The 27,105-nt window shown below is 37.8% G+C and overlaps 1 protein-coding gene across 4 annotated transcripts in view; it reads left to right on the top strand.

Moving 5' to 3' along the window:
* KCNN2 (potassium calcium-activated channel subfamily N member 2) overlaps nt 1–27,105 on the top strand; it is a 139,791-nt gene that overhangs the window by 71,946 nt on the left and 40,740 nt on the right. Inside the window, exon 1 of one of the 4 annotated variants that reach the window (XM_033181527.1) lies at nt 21,507–21,589. The exons of the other annotated variants lie outside the window; for them this stretch is intronic. The gene's annotated coding sequence lies outside the window, so the exon portion shown is untranslated. Of the gene's footprint in view, nt 1–21,506; nt 21,590–27,105 lie in introns of those variants that run through there. 4 annotated transcript variants of the gene reach the window in all.

The raw sequence follows: 27,105 nt of genomic DNA, 5'->3' as shown, positions 1-27,105 counted from the left end.
GGAGCATTTCCTTGCAGCTGTCGGTAAACGGGGCCTTCCCCAGATAAAGGAAATCTCTTTCTTGGAAAATCTTTGAAAATAAGTTTGGAATGCTAAGGGATAGCCTTATTAATAAGGTGGGGAATAAATGAAATGACCCATAGGCCTTTGGAAGCTAAGTGTTTTATTCTGCTTAATATTTTAATGATGGCTTTGGGCCTTCTTAGCACTGCATTATAACAGAGTCAACCCATTATAGATAAATTGGTACCATTAATCTAAAAGTGCTAATTCAGACTTACATTTACTGTGCCTCTATCTCTTGTGAGATAAAAACACATCATAATGGGCATTTACTCCTAGAAAAGGGCATTATATGTATGAGAAGGTAAAGGAGAAACACCATAATACCTCGGGCCTGTTCTGTCTCAAGTTAAGGCAGAGCTGTACTCATTTCAGTTCTTTTAAGAGCTGCTCAAGGATTCTTCTCTCTTCCTCTGTTTCTTTATATCTTTCATATTTATTCAATGAAAAGTTGATAGCTCTTTAATCTGTATTAGGTCTCAATTTTACAAAGTGATTTTGTTAGACTGTAGTTTTTCATTTCAGTCTGTTTTATGAGGAGTTTCTCATTAGAATAATGAATGTATGTGTTTTAATAACAAATAGAATAAATAAAAATCCCTTAAAGGGACAATTATTAAATGAATCTGCTCTATCATTTAATGGGAATTGCTAGTTACTCAGATATATTTGCAGTACCTTATTATGCTAATGGAATAGTTGATACCTCCTAAAGTATAATCCTATTCCTTATATCTAGAAAATACTAGTTTTGAACTCTTTAGAAAAACATGTTTTAAGCCTAACTTAGTTTTTTGCATATTTGCATAAAAAGTATGCATATTTATTATAAAAGCATTTTGAAAACGCAGGTAAAGATCAAATAAACTAATTTCATTGAGATATATTCTATTTTAATACTACTGTGAAAATTATGTAAAAATGTATTTATTTGTTGGTTTTTAATTTCTCAAGAAATAATCTTTTAATGCAGTGAATATATCTACTGCCCTAAAAAATCCCATCAGTCTACCTGTTAATCCCTTTTTTCTCTATTCTGTCCCCGTAATCCCCGGCAATCACTGACCTTTTCATTGTCTTCATAGTTTTATTTATTTTAACATATCATGTAGTTGAATTCATAGAGTATATGCCCCTTTCAGATTGGCTTCTTTCACTTAGCAATATGCATTTAAGATTCTTCCATATCTTTTTGTGGCTTGATAGCTCATTTCTTTTTAGTGCTAAATAATCCATTGCCTGAATGCACTACAGTTTATTCATTTACCCATTAGAAGGCATCTTGGTGGCTTCCCAGTTTGGGCAATTATAAATATAACGGTTACAAACATTTCATGTGTAGGTTTTTGAGTGGACATAAGTTTTCAAGTCATTTGGGTTAATATCTGGGAGCATGATAGATGGATCATATGGAAAGAATATGTATAGTTTTGTAAGGAACTGAAAACCTGTCTTCCAAAGTGACATACCATTTTGTAGTTCCACCAGCAATGAATGAGAGTTCCTTTTCTCCATATCTATATCAACATTGGTTTTTGCAACAACAAATGCTGGTAAATACAAATCAAAACAACAATGAGATACCACTGTGTATCTATTAGAATGGCCAAAATCTAAAAAGAATAGAAAGAATCCATTTTGGCTATTGTAGTATGTATGTAGTGGTATCTCATTGTTGTTTTGATTTGTATTTCCCTAATGACAGACGGTGTGGCGCGTCTTTTCATTTGCTCATTTGCCATCTGTATATCTTGTTTGATGTGGTGTCTTTCAGATCTTTTGCCCACTTTCTAAATCGGGTTGTTCATTTTCTCATTGTAGGGTTTTAAGTGTTCTTTGTATCTCTTGGATATTCCTAGTCTGTGGCTAGTACTTTGTGTCCTTAGCAGAGAAGCTTTTAATTTTAATGAAGTCCAGCACAGTCAATGTTTTCTTCCATGGATTGTGCCTTTGGAGTTGTATCTGAAAAGTTATTGGCAAACCTAGATTTTCTCCTAATATATTTTCTAGGATTTTTATAGTTTTCCTTTTTACATTTGAGTCTATGATCCATTTTAAGGGTTTTGGGGTTTTCTTTGTGAGTAGAAAGGAGTAAGGTCTGTATCTAGCTGGTTTTTAACATGTCAATGCCCTGTTGTTCTAGCATCATTTGTGGAAAAGACTGTCCTTTCTCTGTTGATTTGCCGATATCAATGATCAGTTGATTATACTTGTATAAGGGTATTTTCTACCCCACCTATTCTGTTACATTGGTCTATTTGTATATTCTTTCACTATTACCACACTGTCTTGATTAATGTCACACTATACTAGGCCTTGAAGTCAAATGGTATTATTCCTCTAAACTTACTCTTCTCCTTCAAATTATGTTAGTTATTCTGGGTTCTTTGTTTCTCCATATAAACTTTAGAATCAATTTTTTGATATCCACAAAATAAGTTGCTGTAATTTTGGTTGAGATTGCATTGAATCTTTAAATCAAGTTAGAAGAACTGAAATCTCAACAATTGTTAGTTTTTCTATCTATGGACATGGAATATTTGTTTAGCTTTTCTTGGATTTCTTAGTGCTTTGAAGTGTTCGTCATAGAGCTTATACATATTTTGTTAGATGTATAACTATTATTCATTTATTTGGTGGTAGTGTTAGTGGTATTTTGTTTTTTAAATTCTGTTTCATTGCTGATACATAGAAAAGTAATAGACTTGGATATTATATTTGTATGCTCCAGCCTTGCAATACTTACTTATTAGTTCCAGTGTTCTTGTCCCTTCCTTGGGATTTACAGAGAAAATCGTTTATCTGTGAAAAAGATGGTTTTATTTCTTCCTTCTCAATCTGTGTACTATTTTTTCTTGTCTTTATTAGCTAGAACTTTCAGTACAAAGTTGAATAGGAATGATGAGAACAGACATCCTTGCCTTGTTCCTGATCTTAGCAGGAAAGCATCTAGTTTCTTAAGTGTGATATTAACTAATTATAACTGTAGGTTTTTTGTAGATGTTTTTTACCAAGTTGAGGAAATTCCCCTCTATTCTTAGTTTCCTGGTAGATTTTACCATGAATGGGTGTTAGATTTTTGTCAAGTGCCTTTTCTACATCTATTGATATGATTATGTAATTTTTCTTTTTTAACCTGGTGATGTGATTAATGGATTACATTGATTTTCAAATGTTGAACCAGCCTTGTATGCACAGAATAAATTCCATTTAGCTGTGGTATAAGTGTTTTGTACTTTACCTAAGTAAACTTGCTAACATTTTTTGAGGAATTTTGCATCTACATTTATGAGATATATTGGTCGATAGTCTTATGTCCTTATCATGTCTTTGGTTTTGGTATTAGGGTAATCCTGGCTTTATACAATGAGTTAGAAACTTAACCTCCCACCCCCGCTTCTGTCTCTAGAAGACATTGTAGATAATTAGTATGATTTCCTCTTTAAATGTTTGGGAGAATTCACCAGTGAACCCATCCTGTCCTGGGGCTTTCTGTTTTGGAAGGTTATTAGTAGTTTTTTGGATTTCTTTAATAGATATGGGCCTCTTCAGGTTATTTTTTTTTCTTGTGTGATTTTTGGCAGATTGTGTCATTCAGGGAATTGTTCCATTTTATCTAGGTTGTCAAATGTGTGGGCAGAATGTTGTTTATAATATTACTTTGCTATCCTTTAAACTTTATGGAATCAGCAGTGATGCCCCCTATTTCATTTCTAATGTTTGTAATTTTTGTCTTTTTTCCTTCATTTGCTTGTCATGAAATTTATCAATGTTATTAATCATTTCAAAAAACTAGCTTTTGAATTTTCTGATTTTCTGCATTGACTTCCTGTTTTCCACTTCATTGATCTCTGCTCTATTTTATTTTTTATTTTTTTTCGTTTTGCTTACTTTGGGGTTAACTTCTCTTTTTCTCATTTTCTAAGATGGAAGCTTGAATGATTTTAAAACTTTTTTCTTTTCTAATATTTGTATTCAGTGCTATAAATTTGCTTCCAAGTACTGCTTTTGGTGTATCTCACAAATTTTGATACATTGTATTTTCAGTTTCATTTACTTTAAAATATTTTTAAATTTCTCTTCAGAATTGTCCTGGGACCCATATACCATTTCAGAGTTTATTGTTTAGTGTCCAGGTATTTGGGGTTTTCCAGTTATCTTTGTGTTTTTGATTTACAGTTTAATTCTATTTTGGTCTGAGAGCACATGTTGTATGATTTCTATTCTTTAAAAATTTTTGAGTTATCTTTCATGGCCCAGAATATGTCTATTTTAGTGAATATGTGGGCTTAAGCAAGTGTATTCTGCTGTTGTTGTGTAAAGTATTCTATAAATGTCAGCTAGATCCAATTGATTGATGGTGGTCCTCAATTCAACTACATCGTTACTGATTTTCTGCCTGTTGAATCTGTGAATTACTAATAGAGAGATGTTGAAATCTCCAGCTATAATAGTGGATTTGTTCTTTTCTCCTTGCAGTTGCATCAGCTTTTGCTTTATATATTTTGATGCTCCGTTGTTAGGCCCACACCCAATCAGGATTGTTATGTCTCCTTGGAAGACTGACCTTTTAACATTATGTAATGCCCCTCTTTATCTCTGAAAGGCTTTTTTGCTCCGAAGTTTGCTTTCTCTGAAATTAATATAGCTACTCCAACTTTCTTTTGATTAGTATTACCATGGTAAGTCATTCTGTTACCTTACTTTTAATTCATATGTGCCTTTACTATTAAAGTGGATTTCTTGCAGACAACACATGGTTGGGTCTTGTTTTTATTCACTCTGACAGCCTCTTTTGACTGATGTATTCAGACCATTGGTGTTTAACGTGATTATTAGTATAGTTGTATTACTATTTATCATATTTTTCTTTATTTTCTATTCATTGCTCTTGTTCTGTTATTTTTTGTCTTCTGCTCTTTTTCTGATTTCTGTAGTATTAATTAAGTATTATACATGATTTCACTTTCTGTCCTTGTTAGTAAATCAATTATACTTTTATTTTTTTTCTGTTTGGGAGGTTTCTATTGAAATATCTTCAAGCTCAGAGTTTTTTTTTTTTTTCCTTAGCTATGTCCAGTCTACTAATAAGCTCATCAAGACATTCTTTATTTTTGATACAGTGTTTTGATCTCTAGCATTTCTTTTTGTTTTTTTCTTACAATTTCTATCTCTCTGTTTACATTACCCATTTATTCTTGTGTGCTGCCTGTTTTTCCTTTAGATCCCTTAGCATACTAATCATAGTTATTTTAAATCCCAGTCTGATAACCCCAACATTCCTACCATTTCTGAGTCTGGTTGATGCTTGCTCTGTCTTCAAACTTTTTTATTTGGAATGCCTTGTAATTTTGTGTTGAAAGCCAGACATAAGATACTGGGTAAAAGGAGCTGGGATAAACCGGTTTGTTGTAATCCCCTGGTCTTATACAAGAGCCCTATTGATGTAGTGGTTAGCTGTGAGAAGAAAGGAGCCGTTCTGTAGTCTGGTGATTAGTGTCGTTTAGTAAGTACAGGTCTGTGGGCTGTGACTTGCATCAATGCTTCTCAGGTTTTTTTTCCTCTCCCATTTAGATGCAACAGGAAGGCTAGAAGGGGCTGCAGTGAGGTGTTTTCCTTCCCTCAAGTGCCAGATCACTCCGGTGGGGAGATGGGGAATGAGGTGTCTGTAATTGAGTATTTCCCTTTTCCCAAGTGTTTGGGCTCTGGTGAAACCCAAGGTGGTTAGAGTCTGGTAAAATAATTTCCTATGAGGGCAAGCTATTGTTAAGAACAAAATGTTCTGGGCTTATATAATGGTTACTTTTCCCTTTTCTCCACTGGAAGCAGGAGGGGGTTTTTCTGTGATCTTTATCCTAAGATCCTATTGGAGCTCCTGCAAATTAAACTTAGAAAAGTGTGATGCCACTCTCAACCCATCACTCCCCTCTCCTCCGCCCTCACCCCAGGATCAGCCTTCCTGAGTTTGTTTTCTCTCTGAAGTTGGGGAGAGCACCGTCTCTAGCAATTATAGTCAATTACCTTTTAAGTATCATTACCTGAGGCTGGCTTCAGAGGTGGTTTCTGGGTGGTTTTTGTTCCAGGTAAGCTGCGGGTTTTCTTTATCTACCTGTGTCCCTAGTTTTGAGGGTGGTGGCTTGTCTTGTGGCCTTAATTCTCTGCTAGATCTAAGAAAATGTTGGTTTTTAGTTTTTCACTTTTTTTTTTTTTTCTTGTGAGTATAGGAGCGGTGACTCTCAAACTCCTTTGGGCCAGAAACTGGTAGTCTAGAAACATTATTTTTCATCACTTCATAGTATTCTATCAGGTGGATGGTGTCTCACTCTAAACAAAACTCCTTTGGAAAGCAGGAGAAAATCTTTTAGTTCAATCAAAGAGCCGAGTATAGGCATCACAGAATTTGCTTTATTTTTACTCTAAAAAAATTAAATGATTTAGATATTTTTAAGATCATTATAATGTTATTTGGATGATTATAATTTTATATATTAAGTTACAGATTTTACATTCTTTTCATTTAAGCATTCTACATCATAAGTAAATGTGAACTGTTAAGTGATAATCATTTTAAAGTATTTTTATGTTTTTACATGAATATGAAAACAGTTTAGTTGCTGCTTCTACAGTGAAATCATATTTTGGGTTATCTTCAAGAAGGCACAATTCCTTAAGTAGATAAGTTAATGAGCATTTGGACTTTTACTTTTGGTCATTACGCTTCTTTGTAAGGATGCCTTAAATTTGGCTAGTTTCTGTTTTCTCTCAAGTAGGGGTTTTTATCTCTGACAACCTGGAACTGGTTCGCATTGTACCTTGTTTGTCTTAATCTTTGTGCATTTGCTCTACAAAGCTGCATTTCACACCTCCTGCTGTAATGGATCAGTCCCGGTCATCTCATTTTACTTGAAATATGAAATGACACCTGTAGGTCATCGTCACCCTGCATGTCTACCAGAAATGAGAAATTGTCCTTAAGAATGTACTCTGTCAGCTTGGACTTACAAGTACCAAAGTGGTTACAGTATTTTACACTGGGTTTTGTAGTACTTTTTAGGTTTTAGGTGTTTAATCACTGTAACAGATTTAGGAATGGTTTCCTATCAACTGTGAGATAGTCTGTAACACAGTGTTTTGTATTTTAGTGTATAATCAGTTCAGGTGATTGTTTTTGTTCCCCTTACGGAATCATGAAATGAAAGTAAAATTAGGAGGGCAACAAATGCCTCAACTTAAACAATCTTGGTTTACTTGTATGCCATTTGATCAGATGAATAAGGCCTTAGAAAATCAACTAAAGTCAGCATTCAGAGTCCTGACTTTGGCCTTGCTGTTTATTATGAAATTCCACCTAGACATACATGCTGGAGGGTTGTTTGGTTTTTTCCTCACGATACTTTGTTTCTTTATATTTTGTACTATGTGTAACATTGACATTTAATGAAACATATCTGTACATTTTTAATTTGGCTAAATAAAGGCATACAAGTATGAAAGGGAAAAAAATCAATGAGTGAATCATGCAGTTCAGCTTCCTAGCATTTTTTCTAAAATCTATAGAAACTTTGAAACAGTGCTATCCAATAGAACTTTCTGCAGTGATGGCAGTGCTCTTTTACACTATCCAATGTGATAGCCACTAGCCAAATGAGGTTATTGAGCCTTTGAAATGTGGCTGGCATTACTGAGGAATTGAATTTTTTATTTTATTTAATTTTACTTAAGTGGCATTTTGAGCTAGTGGCTACCATATTGGACAGCACAGATTTAGGTTTTTATTTGTGGGGTTTTTTTTTTTTCTTATTTATAAAATGGGTGTGTGTGTATGCATGCATGTGTTACAAGAAAAGCTGAGCTTTAAGTACAAGTCTTTCATTCAAGGAAAGGTATCAAGAAGAGAAATTGGCACCAAAACAGTCTAATTGGATATATATATATAGAATCTGTCCAAGAAATCATTTAAAACATAGTAAATTTGGTACACAGAATTAAATGGACTTCTTCCCAGAACAATGGAACAACAGTTGAGGAATTGAAAACAGTGCCTCTAGAGAAAGAGACAGTGGGAACAGAGAGAAGTGGAGGAAGAGAGGATGTGAATGAATGCAGGGGTTGTTTATTGACATTTTAGCACTTTTAGTTGAGGTGATATTACTGTACTGGCTTTGTAATATAGCAGGGGGAAAAGCTAATTTAGTCTAGCTTCTTTTTGTAGTGAAGACTCAATAGTTAAATAAACAGTACTCTGCAGAATCTGTTTATTCCTTCAAAACAGTTAATCTTCTTTCAGATTAAATATGGCAAGAGCTAAAAGTAGAAAATAAAAATGTTAAATTGACAAGTTTGGGGACTATTGAAAGTGTTACATAATTCAAATCCTTCTGATTAACTTGACTGTTCCAACTACATGTGATCCCATAATATACAATAGTTTAAAATTAAAGAACCAACATTTTTGTAGGACTCTCTGGTGTTGTAAGGGGATCTTCATTCTGCTGGGAAGGTAGCAAATCAGGAGTCTGGGGAAGAGGACATTGAGAAGCAATCATGGATCTATTTGCCTGGGTGATATTTGAGTAAGATCTTTTCTGGGTCGTCAGTAAATTTGTTTTTGGCTTTTCTAAACTTTCTTTCTTAGTTCTTTTTCTTAAATATTTCTTTTTCTCTTAGTTTTTACCTATTCCAGAAGATTATCATCCAGTTCTAGGAGCATAATAACATGTTTAAATGTTGTGACCAGTTAAAACAAAACACAAAGCCCCACGTTATCTACACCAATCTGTTAATATAATTCCTTTCACCTTTATCTCTTTCTTTATCTTTTTCTAAAGCAACTGTACAGCTTTTACTTCCTTGGAGAAAGAAAACAGATTGCCAGCAATCTGCCACATTTGAGTGTTGTGGTCTGAGTGTGACATTTCTGAGCATAGTGATTCCAGTAAAACACGCTTACTATATTTACAGTTTAAAATGTAGGAGTGCCAGATAGTAACATAAAGGGAGGTTGAAAGTTTTACATAATGAGATGCTTAGCGTCAGCTCAGTTTGGATGAACTGCTGTATGGACACTAATTCCCATCATTCGGTGTGACTAGATGGAATTTTGGCTGGGTCATTGGCATTTGGGAGGATTATAATAGAGGAAAGTGTAGAATTCCAGAGATGGGACATAGTGGTATTAGAGAAAAAATATTTCTGTTGCATCTTTTGATCTTTTGAGGACAGGATAGAAAAGGGGCTTAGCAGCTAGAATATCTAATCTCACGCCTCGCTTAAAAATATATGTATTTACCTAGAAGATCTTTGGGAAGGTGCCCTAATGCTCCCAGGGGTAGTTTAGCCATGCCAACAACAGTAACAACAACAAACAGTCTCTATGATGCTCCCTCCTGTCCCCATTTGTGGGGGAAAATGGTGATGTCACCATGCTTCAGACATTCCCCTAGCATGCTGTCACCATGCCTACCAGCCATCTTACCTTAGCACTTGGTCAAAAATAAATGCTGCCCTGGCACCTCTTTAAGTTCTATTTTCTCTTATTTGCCTGTCTGAAAACTCCTGTTGCTCTTATGAACTGAACAACTAAAGTTGCAAAACCCTAATGTTAGAGAATCTCTTTCTACAGATAAATGTGACAGCCTTGGTACAGCAACAAGTGCGTTGGAAAGCACATTTAATAACTTTCTGTAGTGTCATTATAAAATATGTTAATAGAGTAATTACAATATATTTTAACTGTAAATTTAACTTAGACATTATAGTGCATGCATTCAAATACAATTCAAAGGAAAAAAGCACGGTATATAAAGAAATCTGAAATTTTATATTCAGAAAAATGATAGACTTGATATTCTCATAACCTTTTATGTAGCATCTAGAGAAGCTGGACCAATGGACGCCCAGAGCTAAATGTCCAAGAAAGGAGGGGAAATCTCCACATGCCTACATGTATGTATGTAAACATATCAGCAGAAATGCAAGTAATAAGCTGGCTCTCACGCTTCAGCTACTCTGAGGACCACTTCTAATCTTGGTAATCAAGAGCCTTAACCTTTTTAGGTTCTTTTTTTAAAGAGAAAACCACAGTAAGAATATAATTTATATTAGAAGATGGTATATAGTCTCTCTCTTACCACACTGAATAGCAGAATTTGTAGCAATGTGCACAGTTCTTACTAAGGATCAATGTTAACTACTCTTTTTTCTATTGTACTCCATTCTGTTTTATTACAAAATGCTAGTCATAATGGTGGTTCTCAGTCTTGACACCTAGAAGCCATAAGAATATGTATGCCGGGGTCCCACCCTCAGTGATTCTAATTTCATTGGTCTTGGGTTGTGGCCCAGGAGTCAGGGTTTTAAAAGTTCCCTGGGTGATTCTAATGCACCACCAAGATTAAGAACCACAACACTAAATTGATTTCACTATGTACTAATAGAACTTGACAGCATATTTCAAAACCACTGCTCTAAAGGGATATACCTATAATGAAAGAATAGACTAAATATAAAATCTCCCACCACAGAAAGAAAGCTAAACAACAAACATAAAAACAGCCTTGATTCCCAGGCTGGGTGGTGTGTATGCTTGGTGAGGTTATAGGGGTAGAAAGTGGTCTACCCTAAAGAATATGTAACCAAAGGCCTACTCACACATGCTTTTGAAATTATATTACAAGTTGAGAAATCAGCATTTAAATCCTTGGTGGGCAACCCCTTGAATTGCATGGCAGAAGCAAACACAAATCTCTCTGAAGGGACGCACCTTGACTCAGGTTCAACTGGGTGTTTTTTCTGACATAAGACGTAAGCCTCCCTCTACCCAGCCACCCAAGGCTGCAGCTGCAGCCACCATCAGAGTGAGCGAGCAGAAACACCAAACAGAAAAATGCAATACTGTGTCCCCCAGAACTTCAGATATGTAGAGGAGGAAACAAGTTCTGTCTAAACTGATTAAAGAAACATAAAATGAAATGCGTAAGACAGAGGTATGCTATCAAGAAAAGAAAAAAAAAGAAAACTGGGACAAAAATTAAAAGAACCAAAGAGGAATCTCAGTGGATAGGCAAAGTATTAATAACAGATTGGACACAGCTAATTTATAGAGATGTAGTAAACTTGACGATGGAACTGAACAAATATTTGTCAAAATTTGCATATTCCTTATCTCTGTAGAAGAAGATAGAAAACACGAAAGAGATGAAGAAACACATGAGCACAATGAGATGTTTTAAGTGTCTCAAATTGGATTTCCAGAAGAAGAAAATAACAAAAAAGGAAGCATGGCCTGGAATTTTTTAAAAGAATAAGATACGAATTCTCTGTTTCTGGAAGCCTAACAGATCCAAAGCCAAGTAAAGAAAAAAGAAATCTACATGTAGACACACGAACTTAAAAGGAGTCAGAAAAAGAAAGGAAAAAACTTGCCACAATGATTGCTGATCCTAGAACATCCTAACATAAAAAACTAGAGCTGGAATATACTGCCATATTTCTAAACTGCTGAAATAAGTTAACTCCTAACCAAGACTTCTATGCCTTCATAAATTTAATTTAAAAACAAAGGCAAAATAAACGCATTAGATAATTAAAAAGTGAGAGTATTTACCACCAAGTCCTCACTAAAATGAGTTCTAAAGTATTTCCCTCAAAAAGAGGGATGAGATCCCAGAAAGGATTTTTGACATCTGAAATGTGAGAAGGAATAGGGAGAAAAGAAAATATAGCCCTCTGGATAAATGTAAACAAACAGGGTCTACAAATAACAAAACAACACTAAAAATGAGTACTTGGGAGGGTGAAGAAGGTTGAACTGAGGAGCTGGGTGACATGGTACAGGCGTGATTAGATTTAAAGCCTTCTAAGGGCCATGCACCTGCACTACTCAGGGGAAGCTTGGTGGGGGGGCTTTGAATTTTAAGTCTGCAATCAAGTATGTCTTATTAAAAGTTATAAGTATAACCTGTGAAGTAGTAAAAATAGAATGTATAACATCTAAGCAAATAGAGAATAGAAAATGTGTGGTATGAAGGGAGCATATAACAAACAGGGAATTTTTTAATAGAAATTTGAACAGAATGTGATGGCTAAAACTCACAGATGTTAGTGACCACAACAAATGATATTATTCATTTTTTTAATTCTACTTATATAAAGCTTACAAGAGTTATATCTAACACAAGTATGTCAATGGGTTGAAAATAAAAGACTGGAAAAGATACAACAGGTAAATACTTACCAAAACGAGTTTGGTGTCACTATGTTAATATCTGATAAAAATTGTGTTAAAAGCAAAAACCAGTAGGAATAAAAAAGATCATTACATAATGTAAGCTACAATTAACTGCAAAGTTGTAATAATTCTAAACTTGTTTGTATATATTTAATTGTATAGCCTCAAAATATATAAAATAAAACAGCAAACTAGAGAAATTAACACATTTACTATTATAGTGCAAGGTTAATACAACTCAGTATTTAATGAGTCGTGCAGATGAAAAAGATTATAGATGATTTGAATAACACAGTTTTAACAAGCTTGATCTAGTATACATATATTAAACCCTGTAGCCAACAACTAGTAGATACATTCCTTTCCAGCACGCATAGACTGTTTCAGTAATTGACCATATGTGATGCCATAAAATACGTCTCAATAGATTTCATAGAATTAGCATCAATGTGTAATTCATGTTCTCAGAGAATAATGCAGAAAAATTAGAAATCAAAACTCCAGAAGTAACTAAACTAAAAACATACCGTTAAGTCTTCCCTCCTCCCTAGCAATAAACACTATTTTCCTAGGAAAAATGTCACGATACTATGAGGGTGGCATCCTTTCAAACTGTATGTAAATGTAGAAATTTTTTTTCAAAACAGGGACTATTCGTATGACAGTATAATTCTGTTTGTTTTTAACTCAGCAAGCTATTACAGATATGCTGCCATGGCATACATAGATCACTGATACATGTATCTAAAACAAGAGCTTAGTAAACGAGGCACTTGACTTCGGGTCACTTCAATTTGCTCCTAGAGATCTATTATCCCACATCCTGTCCCTCCAGAATTCAAACTGAGAAAGAAACAAGACTGCCACTGAGTAGCCAAAAATGCATGTTTTAAAGCTTATCTACTGTATTCATAGAAAAAATAATTGGTGGACTCAGGGATAGCTTTCTGCCTTTCATTGGATACTATTTTAGTGTAGCTCAGAATCCCATTTCTCAAAGAAATGCAAATTAAAAAGAGAAGCCACTGGAGTGAGGATAACAGAAGTTAGTGACAACCTGGTTAGGAACAGAATAAACAAAACAGTACAAAAGTGACATTATTTGAAACCACAATCTAGAGTGATTTCACATGGAGGACAGACATCCCTCTCAGTGTGTCTCTATTACAGCAGAACAGATTATATATATACATATATATATAATTTTCATATATTGACTGTATATCTATAGAGAGAGAGTCAATATTTGTCAATATAAGAAAAGGATAACTTCTGTTCATTCAAGTTTGGAGGACACGGACATTTATGGAGTGATTTTAAGGAAAAACAATGCATTTAAAAATGGAGTTGATGCAGAAAGTTACCTGGTTATAGGGTCTGAAATCATAAGGAATTTACCTACATGGGCTGAACTTTGGCAAGTCCCTTCAACCAGGCTGAACCTCAGTTTCCTCAATGATATGACAAACTGCTCCCGTGGTTCTGTCCTGGGATACAGTTGTCTCCTTCCTGCCCTCATGCAGTAAAACTCTATGAACACCTCCTCTTTGAAGTATGCCTTGCCAGATACTATTGGGGCTTATGATTGGCAAACCACAGAAGACTCAGACCATAAATCCTGCTCCTAGGGTTTACAGTCTAGGAGGAAAGATGAGAGATGTGCACCAGTAATAGCAGTGCAGGGCCTAAAGGATATGTGCCCGAGAGAGGGATGGAAAACACTGTGGCATATAAAATAAGTGTCATGAGAACAGGACCTTCTGAATATGAAACACTTCTGAACTGAGGGAGAGATGTGGGCAAGGGGGAGGAGAGGACACACAATTAGTAGTTCTGTTTAAGAACATAGTGCGTGAGCATGGTCAGAAGGGTAAATTGGAACGTCATTTAGAGGGACCTCATGCCAGCACAAGAGATTTTAAAGGTGTTTTTTAACAAAGGAGTGACTAGTTATTTAAATGCTTAAGGCCGAGTGCGGTGGCTCACGCCTGTAATCCCAGCACTTTGGGAGGCTGAGGCAGGCAGATCACAAGGTCAGGAGTTCGAGACCACCCTGACCAACATGGTGAAACCCTGTCTCTGCTAAAAATACAAAAATGAACCGGGCATGATAGCACATGCCTGTAATCCCAGTTACTCAGGAGGCTAAGGCAGGAAAATTGCGAACCCGGGAGAAGAGGCGGAGGTTGCAGTAAGCCGAAATCATGCCACTGCACTCCAGCCTGGCGACAGAGAGAGACTCTGTCTCAAAAAAAAAAAAAGGCTTAAGCACATGGGTTTCATTAATACAGTGCTAACAGTTGATTGAAATTTTCCTGCTTCAGTGGAAGACTTGTAGGTTATTTTCAGCATTTGGTCACATAATGTTCATTGTTCTTATGTAGAAAGAACTTGAGAATCACTAGGCACTGCTTCACTGGGATTATGTAAGGACTGTCTTGCTTCTGGGGTCTAAATCAGATTGAAGAGTTAAAAGGGAACAAGAACACAAGGATCTCAAGTTATCCATTGCATGAAATATTTAATTTCCTATGAATAAGTGGATTTTACTAAAATTATTTTTCTGCCCTCGGGCTCTCAGGAAAGCAGTTTAATGAAGGTTACTGATTTTAGAAGCTCTTAAAATTTTTATAGTAGAAATAATCTGAGAAGGCACATGAAATAGATCCATGGGTGGCAGGTATTGAAATCTATATTCCAGTGCATGAACCTCAGATTTACTAAAAAGAAGCCTGAACGTGTGTTTGGAAGAGATCTGGGTTATCACTCTTCTCTGCTCATAATGAGCCTTGTGATCTTGGACAAGCTTCACATTTCTGGGCCTCAGTATCTTAGGCCATTACATGAGAAAGTTGAACTGGATGGCTTCTGAGATCCACTTGTCATTCATAAATGTAGACAAATAGACAATGAATATGCAGAGAAAGGACTCAGGGAGAAGAAATGTAGGTTTCAGTACTTTGCAGTTTTCTTTCTCTAAACTGAAAGTGATAGAGTAATACTGAGATTTTTATTGTTTTTTTCCCCAATATGTGCTATTTTTCTATTGTGGGTACATTTTATTTTATGTAATGAGTTATTCTGTTGATTTCCATTAAAATCAGGCAAATATATTACCTCCCAGCCTTATCAACTTATTTATGCAGAGTTCTGTGTTACCTTTTGTCTTATGGGCATTGTCATCATTAGAACCTTTGGAATTGAGGCATGTTCCTCTTTATCTGTGATTACACATGCATGGTCATAACTTGGGTTGTTCAGTACGGTAACAGCAGTTGAAAAATTTGTTTTTTGCTTCAGGATGTATGTCTGGGAGGCAGTTTCCAGCATTTTGTCATATAGTCTTCATTGTTCACATGGGGAAAGAACTTTAGAATCATTAAGTGCTGCTACATGGGGATTATATAAGGAATATCTTTCTTCTAGAGTCAGAATTCCAACTGAAGAGTTAAAAAAAAAAAAGCAAAAACACAAGGATCACAAATTAGCAAATGCTTAAAATACAGAGTATCCTTCCTATTGAGGAGCTTGTTCTTTTATCTTGGGGAGACAGGTTAATAATTTTAAGGTAATTTAATAGGTTTAGAATAATGAATCAAAATTAATATAAAATCCAGGTTTTCTCTGAATTTGTTAAATTTTGTTACTTTGTTCAAGTTGAGACTTACATGAGCAATCTTCAAGTTGCAACAGATTACAATACAAAACTATACAAGCCTATAAATAAGCATGAGCATAAATATTCTTTTTTTTTTTTTTTTTTTTTTGAGACGGAGTTTCGCTCTGCCACCCAGGCTGGAGTGCAGTGGCCGGATCTCAGCTCACTGCAAGCTCCGCCTCCCGGGTTCACGCCATTCTCCTGCCTCAGCCTCCCGAGTAGCTGGGACTACAGGTGCCCGCCACGTCGCCCGGCTAGTTTTTTGTATTTTTAGTAGAGACAGGGTTTCACCAGGTTAGCCAGGATGGTCTCGATCTCCTGACCTGGTGATCCGCCCGTCTCGGCCTCCCAAAGTGCTGGGATTACAGGCTTGAGCCACCGCGCCCGGCGAGCATAAATATTCTATGTAACGTATTCTGTTGGCTCCAAGATAAAAACAGCTGTATTAATTTTGATTTATTCTGCTTTTATGTTCCTAGTTAAAGCAATTAACTTCCACATTTGAAGTTTCTTTAGTGATTAGGCTTATATAATTTTGGCTTCTTGTAATTGATTATAAAAAACATTTATTGGGCTCCTATTGGGAGCCAAATATTGAGCTAGTAAATGGGATTTCAGACATAGCCCACCTTTGGATGCTCAGTGACCACTGGAAAAGACAGACAAATAGCAAAATAAACTTATAGTTCAGGCCAGGCGCAGTGGCTCACACCTGTAATCCCAGCACTTTGGGAGACTGAGGCAGGTGGATCACTTGAGGTTGGGCGTTTGAGACCAGCCTGTCCAACATGGTGAAACCCCCTCTCTACTAAAAATACAAAAATTAGCCAGGCATGGTGGCACATGCCTGTAATCCCAGCTAGCCAGGAGGCTGAGGCAGGTGAATCACTTGAGCCTGGGAGGCAGAGGTTGCAGTGAGCCGAGATCATGCCACTGCACTCCACCCTGGGCAACAGAATGAGACTCTGTCTCAAAAACAAACAAAAAACAAAACACAAAAATTACAATTTAACACAAGTGTTGTAATGTACATATAGACTTGAGTCTAAGAGAAGTAGGATATTACTTTTTAGACGGGATGGGTGTTGAAAATGGAGAAGTGAGGTAGACATTTAGAAGCCAAGGGACAAAGGCAGCAGAATTTGGCATGTGGCTGGTGATAAGAAGAAATGTCAGGAAATGTGAGTTGCGACTCAGTTATTAATGACTTGGTGTGTATGCTAAAGCAATTGGACTTTTCATTCTAAGCAGTGGGGAACCATCTTGTTTTAGAAAGATAACTCACATAACAATGAGAAGGATGATAGAGAGAGAGAGGTTGGAGTCAAGGAAAGAGGTAGACTGGTTAAGATGCCTGTTACAATGGACTAAGCCTTTGTCTTCTCATCACTAGAATAAGGCAGTGGAAATGGGAATTCTCCCACTTACTCATTCACTAAGACTCTCTTTTTTGAGTATCTACCATGTAACAGGCATGGTTCTAACCAGCACTGGGCATATTGCCTTGAGCAAGACACAGAGACCACTCCTCAGGACAAGTAGTGGTAATTCCAGGTGCCATGGACCAGACAGCAAGGGATATGTAACCCCTTCTTAGGAGGAGGAGGGGTTAGAGTATGAAGAAATGACTGACTTCGGAATGTGAAGGACCAAAATACAGGCCAAAGTGGGGATTAAGATATAAGAAAAAAAAAGACGGCATATGAGAGTCCTGGAGGGGTAAGAGCAATATATGCCCCATGAATTGAAATTACTTCAGCTGGAGCTTAGGGTGCAAGTTCAGGACAAGCAAAAATTAAGACTGGAGTGGCACGCAGAGGCCAGGCCAAAAAAAAAAAAAAAGCTCAATTTGAGAATGTTTTAAAGTGGATGCCCCAGAACATCAGGGTTCCTTGATTTGAGGGATGAGACATAGGTAAAGGTGACTCCAGCTTGTCCGATTTGATTTCAGGCACCTTGGTATTTGAAGCTACCATCTTAACAGATGAAAGAAATACGGAGCGAGGACAGCTGTGAGCCATATAATTATACGGCACTGGTGAGAGAGGGGCAGCTGTGAGCCATATAATTATACGGCACTGGTGAGAGAGGGCAGCTGTGAGCCATATAATTATACGGCACTGGTGAGAGAGAGGCAGCTGTGAGCCATATAAGTGGCACTGGTGAGAGAGGGGCAGCTGTGAGCCATATAATTATACGGCACTGGTGAGAGAGGGCAGCTGTGAGCCATATAATTATACGGCACTGGTGAGAGAGGGGCAGCTGTGTGCCATATAATTATACGGCACTGGTGAGAGAGGGGCAGCTGTGTGCCATATAATTATAGGGCACTGGTGAGAGAGGGCAGCTGTGAGCCATATAATTATACGGCACTGGTGAGAGAGGGGCAGCTGTGAGCCATATAATTATAGGGCACTGGTGAGAGAGGGGCAGCTGTGAGCCATATAATTATAGGGCACTGGTGAGAGAGGGCAGCTGTGAGCCATATAATTATACGGCACTGGTGAGAGAGGGCAGCTGTGAGCCATATAAATGGCACTGGTGAGAGAGGGCAGCTGTGAGCCATATAAATGGCACTGGTGAGAGAGGGGCAGCTGTGAGCCATATAATTATACGGCACTGGTGAGAGAGGGCAGCTGTGAGCCATATAATTATACGGCACTGGTGAGAGAGGGGCAGCTGTGTGCCATATAATTATACGGCACTGGTGAGAGAGGGGCAGCTGTGTGCCATATAAATGGCACTGGTGAGAGGGCACCATTTGGGTGTCTGGGTGCTGTGCTGACCGGAAGCTTCACAAAAACACCTTCTTGTCCCACCAAATGAGTCTGGGGATTGGACACAGCTGAAGAAAGCCTGCTGCTCTTCCTAGAACCTCCCCTCACCCAAACACCCTCTGAAAAAGTTTTTCTCCTTGCACCCCACATTGCATCAAGTCTACAGTGTGGGTCTTCATTGTGTTATTTTTCTAAACCAGCATGTTGTTGATTTAGAACACAAAGTTTAGATGGTTCATGATTTGTCCATGATGGGAGGTCACAATTCTGAATACAGTAGTAACATAATGTATGTGCTTGCATGTATGTGTGTGTGTCTATACATGTATATGTATATATGCAATGTGGGAGCAAAGAGAAAAACTATTTCAGGGACTATTTGGGGGATTTCTAGGAAGAGCAGCAGGCCTTCTTCAGCTATGCCCAAGTGGTTTCAGGATAAGCACCTTTTATGATAATGTGTATGTAAATTGGATCAGATAAATCTTTAATAAAAGCAAAAATGCCCTACAACATACCTTATCTCCATTTACTAAGAAAAAAATGGGTGACAGTTATTATAAGACCCCTTTTCAATTGTAGATGTCAACATTTTAATGAAGTGTTCAGCTGCCTTTGTATCCGTGAGACACTACAGAAATGCTACTTATAAGTAAAATACACAAGTTAAGAAACAAACACGTTAATTAAATTGCACAGAGCAAAAGAAAGCCTTAGTTGGCTGCATTACTCTTCACACTGTGTTTTAAAACTATTTCTGTGTAAGCTAAGTAGCTATACAAATAGTCACACTATTGGAAGCATCTGTTTTAAAATGTTTGACATGCATCAAGACACAAAGTAATAAAAAGATCAGCTCTATACCGATTCCATGACTTTCTCCCTGTAGTTTGCTATCAATATACATATCACTAAACAAGATATACAATTATCTTGTAAATGTGTAAATTAAGACTTGCTTCTGTTATTTCTTCAGTACCTGCCAGGTGAGCAGAATCTCAATACTGGGTAATGAGAGACACACTAGTTGTTTGATTTGGAAAGCAATGAATCCCAAAAGCATCTAACCTGCAATAGCCTTTTTGTGGATTCCAACTTGGGCATCAGCTGTTTCCCACAGTACGGGCAGGATCACGGGAAGTGACCAACATGGGCTTAATAAAAAAGAACAGGGGTGCTTTGCAAGCCCGTGAAGACTAGGATAATTCTTCACTTCTTGTGGATGTCAGAATTATTGGATAGAGGTTCCTGGCCTCCTCCCCTGGCCCCAGTACTTGTGTGCAGTCTTCCTATGAACTAGGAGTACTACATGTCTGAATAAACTAATATATAAAAATGAGTCTAAATTCATTTCTTAAGAAGCATCACAACAAAATACCTGAACGACAGAAAAGCGTAGACTATTGTGTCAAATATGTATATATAAATCTTGGAAGTTGGGGCAAGTATGATATCTTCTGTGACCTATTTTACTTTGGCAAAGAGGAAGTTCGGGGTGAATCTTAATTGCTAAATTGAAATAGCCATGTTATCAAAGCGTTTATATATGTGTTCTGCGGATCTCACAACTTGGCTCTCTGGTCCTTGCTGTCCAACATGGCAGCCAATAACATCATATGGCTAAATTTAATTTATTTTTTGAGACAGAGTCTTGCCTTGTCACCCAGGCTGGAGTGCAGTGGCGTGATCTGAGCTCACTGCAACCTCCGTCTCCCAGGTTCAAGCTATTCTCCTGCCTCAGCCTCCCAAGTAGCTGGAATTACAGGCATGCAACTCTGCACCTGACTAATTTTTGTAATTTTTTTTGGTAGAGACAGGGTTTTGCCATGTTGGCTAGGCTGGTCTCTAACTCCTGTCCTCAAGTGATCCGCCTGCCTCAGCCTCCCAAATTTCTGAGATTATAGGCGTGAGTTACCACACCTGGCCTTTAAATTTAATTTTAATTGCCTGTAATCTACTTGGGAGGCTGAAGTGGGAGAATTGCTTGAACCTGGGAGGTAGAAGTTGAAGTGAGCCGAGATCACACCACTGCGCTCCAGACTGGGTGACAGAGCAAGACTCTCTCTCAATCAATCAATCAATAAAAATTTAAATTTATTAAAATGACATAAAAATTTAGTTCCTCATTTGACACTATTCATCTTCAGGTGCTCAGTAGACAGCATGTGGCTAGTGGCCACTATGTTGCACAGCACAGATATGGAATAATTTCATTATTTTTGCAGAAAGTTATTTTGAACAATGCTGCAGTACATCTGCTATTTCCTGTTCTAATATGCTTCCAGGTCAGATATTTCCTATAAGCTTCCTCAAAGCCTATGTAGAACACATACAAATACTTATTTATATCCTCTGGAGCACCCCTGTGGTTACCAAGCTGGGCACATAGTAATTCTTAGCCTGATTGGTAGAATGGAGGAGAAAGCTGGTTTTGATCCTTTTGGCTTTTACCTGTCTAGTAGCCCTTTATCATTTAAGTTCACTGCACTGAGAACTGAATGCTTTTAGATCCAGCTATCGTATTTGGCTAAGAGTTTGACTATCAGTCTAATTTTGTTATTCTAATAGAAGGAAGTGGCTCTGGGTTTGATAGGTTCGTGTTTGGGAAGTATAGTTTAACGGAAGTGGAATTTAAGAAGATGCCCTGTGCTTGTTTTGAAGAGAGATGACTGACACACATTGCACAACTGAGCTCAAGCTCATGGGTTTGTTTGATTTAATTCTGATATTTGATGGCCTTTGGTTAACTGCAAAACAGTCAAAGTGCGGAGGCTATCCTCTCTCCAGGCTTCCCTTTGCAGTATTCCATTCTGTTGATTCCTGCATTACCTATGGGGAAAAAAAGTTCATCACACCAATATGGTGAGCCAAAATTGTGATTCTGTTTGGGAAAATGTCTGCTGTATTTGTCATTGCTAGTCATTTTACAAAAGTGTATTTTGATGGGCCAAGTATATAGCACACTTTATGAAGGCACACTTTTTCCTCTTTGCTTTTACAGGTGAAAACCTTCAACCAGGAAGCATTTTTATCACTTTAAATTCCAAGAATATTAATATTTAAGAATAATGAAAGAATTTTGAATTGCCTTATTATTATTATTATTATACTTTAAGTTCTAGGGTACATGTGCATAATGTGCAGGTTTGTTACATATGTATACTTGTGCCATGTTGGTGTGCTGCCTTTTTTTTCTGGTTTAGTTGGAAACTTTATAGGAACTGGTGAAAGCTACATGATCTATTTGTGGATAGTGCTGGAAAACAAGGCTGACTTTTAAAGTAATTAGTAGGCTGGCTAGCATTGAAAGTTTTGGGGTTTTCCTGATTTATGTAGTGATTTTTCTCCAACCATTTATATGTTTATAAAACTTTATTTGCAGTTATTTTCACTCTTTCATTCACTTTCTCACTTTCAAGCTCCCCATCTCTTCCTTTCTTGTTACCCAACTCTTCTTTTCTTCCCTTCATTTTTTCTTTTATTTTCTGCCTGTATAAAAATATTTTTCTGGCTTTAACACAACATATTATGTCAGTTGCAGATCTCTACAAGGGTGTTCTGGAGTGTTTATGTAGTAGGGGACTGGTGGGTCTTAGTGGTGATGGTTTGAGTTTGACATGGCTTTGTTCACTACGCTGTGCTCCTCCTGCATGAACCTAGACCTGTGTTTTAACTCAGTTCCTGAAATTTTGGCATTGAAGTCTATATTTTAGCTGCCCATGCTGAATCAAGCAAGGTGCAATTAGGAGGCATTCTAAGACTAATTTTTAGAATTGAAGTGGGAAAATTTAACTGGTAAACCTTGAAAATGACCTTCCCAGAAAATCTGTGCTCATTCCCCTCAGCCTCTCTGGAATCCTCTTCATCTGAGAACACTCTCTGCTCGCTGGGTTTGGTGGCTCAGTTTTCTGACTCCCTGCTTCTTATCTCTCTCCGAGGAATAATGCAATGACATTCAGGAATGTTCTGCTTCCCTAGAAGCATAGCTTGAAACTATGAAGTGGTGGAGGCTAAGACTTCTTGTCATTGTTTGTTCTATGTAGGAATTTTCATTTGCTGTATTTTGAAAATTAAAAATTTCTAATCAATTTGTGGTCACTGCCTACTGTAGATGGGCTACCTTAAGCCGGCTGATTTGGATCCGTGGTGCATATTTCTTTTTCAGTTGACTGAGAGCCCTAAACAGAAGCCCTGTCCAAAAATTCTCAGGAATACGTGACTGATACTAGACACAGAGATGTACGTCCTCCCTCGGCCTGCCACCCTGGGGATTGAAGTGCTAGCGTTGGTAGGAGGAGAGGCAGCTGAGGGGGCCCAGGAATAAAATGGCACAGAACGATCATGAGCTTTCTTTTTGCATTTGGACTTCTTGTCGCTGAACTTCCCACTTTCTTCCTGCCTTCATTTTGTGGCCTGCTGTACCCTCACCCCATGTTGCTTCTGCCTTTCCAAGGGACCTTTGGACTAACCTCTTCCTCTCCCTCGTCTCCTTCTGCAGTCCTCTTTTCGCTCTTTGTGATACTAGTCATTGTGCTCATTGGCAGTGGCAGCAAAACGTAGTGTAGGGTAGAAGGGAGCAAAACCAAAGCTGCACATGCTCTGAGCAGCCCTCAGGTATGTCACCTTGCCTCTGTGCAAGAAGGCCCGCTTCCAAAAGTAATGACTTTTCTTTGTATCTACTTTTACGTAAATAGAGAACTTGCTGAATGTGGAGCATACAGTCTGTACACTGATGAGGATTTGGATAGTGCTTTGTTATCTCTGGGCTCACAGCCACCTGGTGAGGTAGATGGTCTGTTCTTCTCTTAAAGTGAGGCTCAGACGTTAGGATGCACTGCTGTGGGTCACACAGAACAAGAGATGGGGCAGCACCTCCAAACCCAGCTCAATCCCTCCTTGCCTCTATCTCAGAGCAAGTGAACAAGACCCTGACTTTTATATCTTCAAATGCAAGTTCATTTCCAACATTGCCTAGTTAAAAATATCCACAGGGATTTTTTTTTTTTTTTTCCTTACAGATTTAGGAGATAAGATCTGGTCTTTGATCTTGAGAATCTGAGGGGTGAAATGTACAGATGCTGCCTCCTCAGATCTGCTACGTTAGATTGGATTTAGAATAGACTAAGCATCCAGACACACACACACACACACACACACACACATACACTCTTACCTTAGGAGAGCCCTTAACTCTTAAAATTCTTGGTAACACCCCAGGGATGCTGGGCATAGGAATGGCCTGAGACTTGTTTGCTTCAGCCATGACTTCTGTTTCCCATGTTGAACACCATCTCCAGGTGCCCAGGGTGGGGGCTTTCCCTGCAGGGTATTCCCACAACATCCCCTCACAGCCCTTCTCTGGCACCGATCTGGCTGAACTCTACAGAGCAGCCGTGGGGATAAACTGGTGTGGCACTGCCACCTAGTGACTGCCCGCCATGCTGTTCTTTGACTCTGAGGTGCTGTGCATCAGCTGGCTGCTACCCATCATGGAAAATCATGGTGGGGGCTTCTAAAAATAGAATCCGCCAGGCCAGTGTCGACATGCTCTCTCTGCTATCAGCAGAGCCTGGCATGCATCAGACATGGATTAGATTAAGTGTTATTGAAAAAGTGGTTTTTTGGGTAAGGGAATCTTTGGGCCTGGTCGAGCATGGCTCCATCTGTCTGCTGGGGTTCCAGTTTCCTCTTGGAGGAGCTCACAGTGTGCACAGGATGCCTGGCACGCAGCAGGAACTGAATGAATAGAGGTTGCCCCGCAAGATTTAAATACCCACTGGTCTGGAAGTTAGAAAAGAAACAGGAGAAAGGAGAAACTTGGTCAGAAATGCTAGTCCTGGTTAAAACATTGTTCTGGATTTTGATATTTTTTGATTTCCCAGAAAGTATCAGGGGCTTGAGAATATAATTCTCTTCAGACTTTTTTGGCACATTCCAAGATTTTCTAGTAGTGAATGCTTTCCAGATGTGTTGATATGAAGCCAGCTCCAGATTTTCTGATGGCCATTACTAGAGTCCCAGCTGCCCCAAAGCTCTAGGCCAGTGGTTCAGAACAGGAGTAATAGCACCCCCAGGGGAATTATGGAAATTAGTGGAGAGTTTTTTTTCTTGTTGCTGCCTTGGGTTAGGGACGCTGTGTATCTGTTACGCATTTAACAAAATACTGTTGTGTATCCCACTTGACTTCAGATTGACCTACTGGATATTGTATATACCAAAAAACTGTTTATAATTTTCTTAGCTTAGACCTAAATTCATTTTAAATAAGGACATATTTTTGCTCAGTAGTAATCAACATTTAATTTTCAAATGTAATTTTCTAATAATATATAAATTGGGGGAAATTATTGATACCATCTGTGTTCTTATAGGTTTTTAACATAGTAAAGAAAGTTAGATAGGTGTGAGATCTGAGACTTTTATTGACAGATAAGTCATTGCTGAAGTCATTTATTCCAATATGAAATGGAAATGTATAGTGAATAATAGAGTTAGAAGACAAAACCTCTTTGTCATCTAGGGAACATATCAGGGAAACATGAGAAATGTAATTCTTCAAGTTTGAAAATTTGTATATGTTCCATTATTCCCTTCTTTTTCACTGGGACTTTGAACTTTATTTTAAAGTAAGCTTATGCTCTTAGAACATAGCCACTGATGGTCTGGAGACAAAAAAGTAAGTTGTCTATATCCCAAGTGTGAATGAAATGCTCATTAGCCAAGGTTAATGCATGAAAAGAAACCGGACCTTTTACAGAACCATGCCCCTCCAAACATACGTGCGCGTACACACACACAGTGAGAGAGAAAAGTGGTTAGTTTTTACATTTTTCTCAGTGAAGAGAGGAAAACATTCCAAAAGTGCAAAGTTAAAGGAGCAAAATAAAATCAAGGTAAAAATACTCACTTTGGCATTTTAGAGTCAATGAAGAATTATATAATTTATAAAAATTCAAGGCCAGGTGCGGTGGCTCAAGCCTGTAATCCCAGCACTTTGGGAGGCCAAGGCAGGCGGATCATGAGGTCAGGAGATTGAGACCATCCTGGCTAACACGGTGAAACCCCATCTCTACTAAAAAATACAAAAAAATAGCCGGGTGTGGTGGCCTGTAGTCTCAGCTACTTGGGAGGCTGAGGCAGGAGAATGGCGTGAACCCGGGTGGCGGAGCTTGGAGTGAGCCGAGATCGCACCGCTGCACTCCAGCCTGGGTGACAGAGCGAGACTCTGTCTCAAAAAAAAAAAAAAAAAAATGGAATCCTGCCTAAATTAAAGCCGAGCTTTAGATGTAGCAACATTATACTGCCTGTTGCCGCTGCTGCTTCTGTTTACTTACTGATATTAAAGGAAGTCTATATTGAAATCCTCAATATCCGAAACCCATGTTTAAGTTTTCATAACTCAGTTATAGGGAAAGCATAGGAGTGCAAGGAGAGGACTATGAGAATGTCAGATAGATTGGGGGCAGTTTACATTCTCATATGTTCTATAAATTAGTTCCAGAGAGAGTAGTTTCATACATAAAACTACAGCATTTATACTTCAGAGCACCCTCACTTAGGGAGGTTTTTATTAAAGTGTTTGGACTTACTGGATTTTACATTTTATTTGAATTTAGAACTGTAATTTTAGGTGTCAGTGTTGGAACATTATTAGACACTCATGTCATCATTTTCAATCTGTTACATATATTTTTTCTTGATAGGTCTTTACATCTGGTGTTCGCATTTATTACAGCTTGCATATTACCTTATTCCTTGCAACCAGTTTTCTCCCTTACTAAATTTTAAGCTTCTCATGAACACTTACTATTTTTACTCATCTACATATTTTCAGTACCTCCAAAAGTTTATTTACGTGTAGATAGATGTTCACTATGTTATTGAATGAGAAACTCCTCCTGAAATAAAGCTAATTGATGGTTCTCAGACTAGATAGCACATTAAAATCATCTGGGGAGCTTTTAAAAAATCCCTGTGCCATGGCTTCACCCCCAGTGACCTCGGCTTCATTGTTTATGGATGGGGCTTTGCACAGGATTCCTTTTAACCCTTCCCAGGTGACTTCAATATGCAGCCACAGGTGAATATGCAGCTACAGTGAATAGCTATGCATGAATATCAGCAACAAGTAAGAGATACATGTTAGCTCTTCTTTCTGAGCCATTGGCACTCAGCTCTTTTCCTTTTGAACTTAGATATGTGCCTTCTTTGAATTCCTTTTTATGCTTATATGTTCTAATTAATTGAAGCGCTTATTTTATTTGCCCTTACTTTAAATCAAAACTACATGCACATAGTTGCAATTTGGAAGGAGACCGTTTATCATACTCCTTTCACTTCTCTGAGCCTGCAGCCGGTGGACATGGAAATATCAGCTT

The sequence above is a fragment of the Trachypithecus francoisi genome, unplaced genomic scaffold (assembly GCF_009764315.1).
Source record: "Trachypithecus francoisi isolate TF-2019V2 unplaced genomic scaffold, Tfra_2.0 Lachesis_group2, whole genome shotgun sequence".
NCBI classification, from domain to species: domain Eukaryota; kingdom Metazoa; phylum Chordata; class Mammalia; order Primates; family Cercopithecidae; genus Trachypithecus; species Trachypithecus francoisi.
This window is presented reverse-complemented; position numbering and strand designations above follow the sequence as displayed.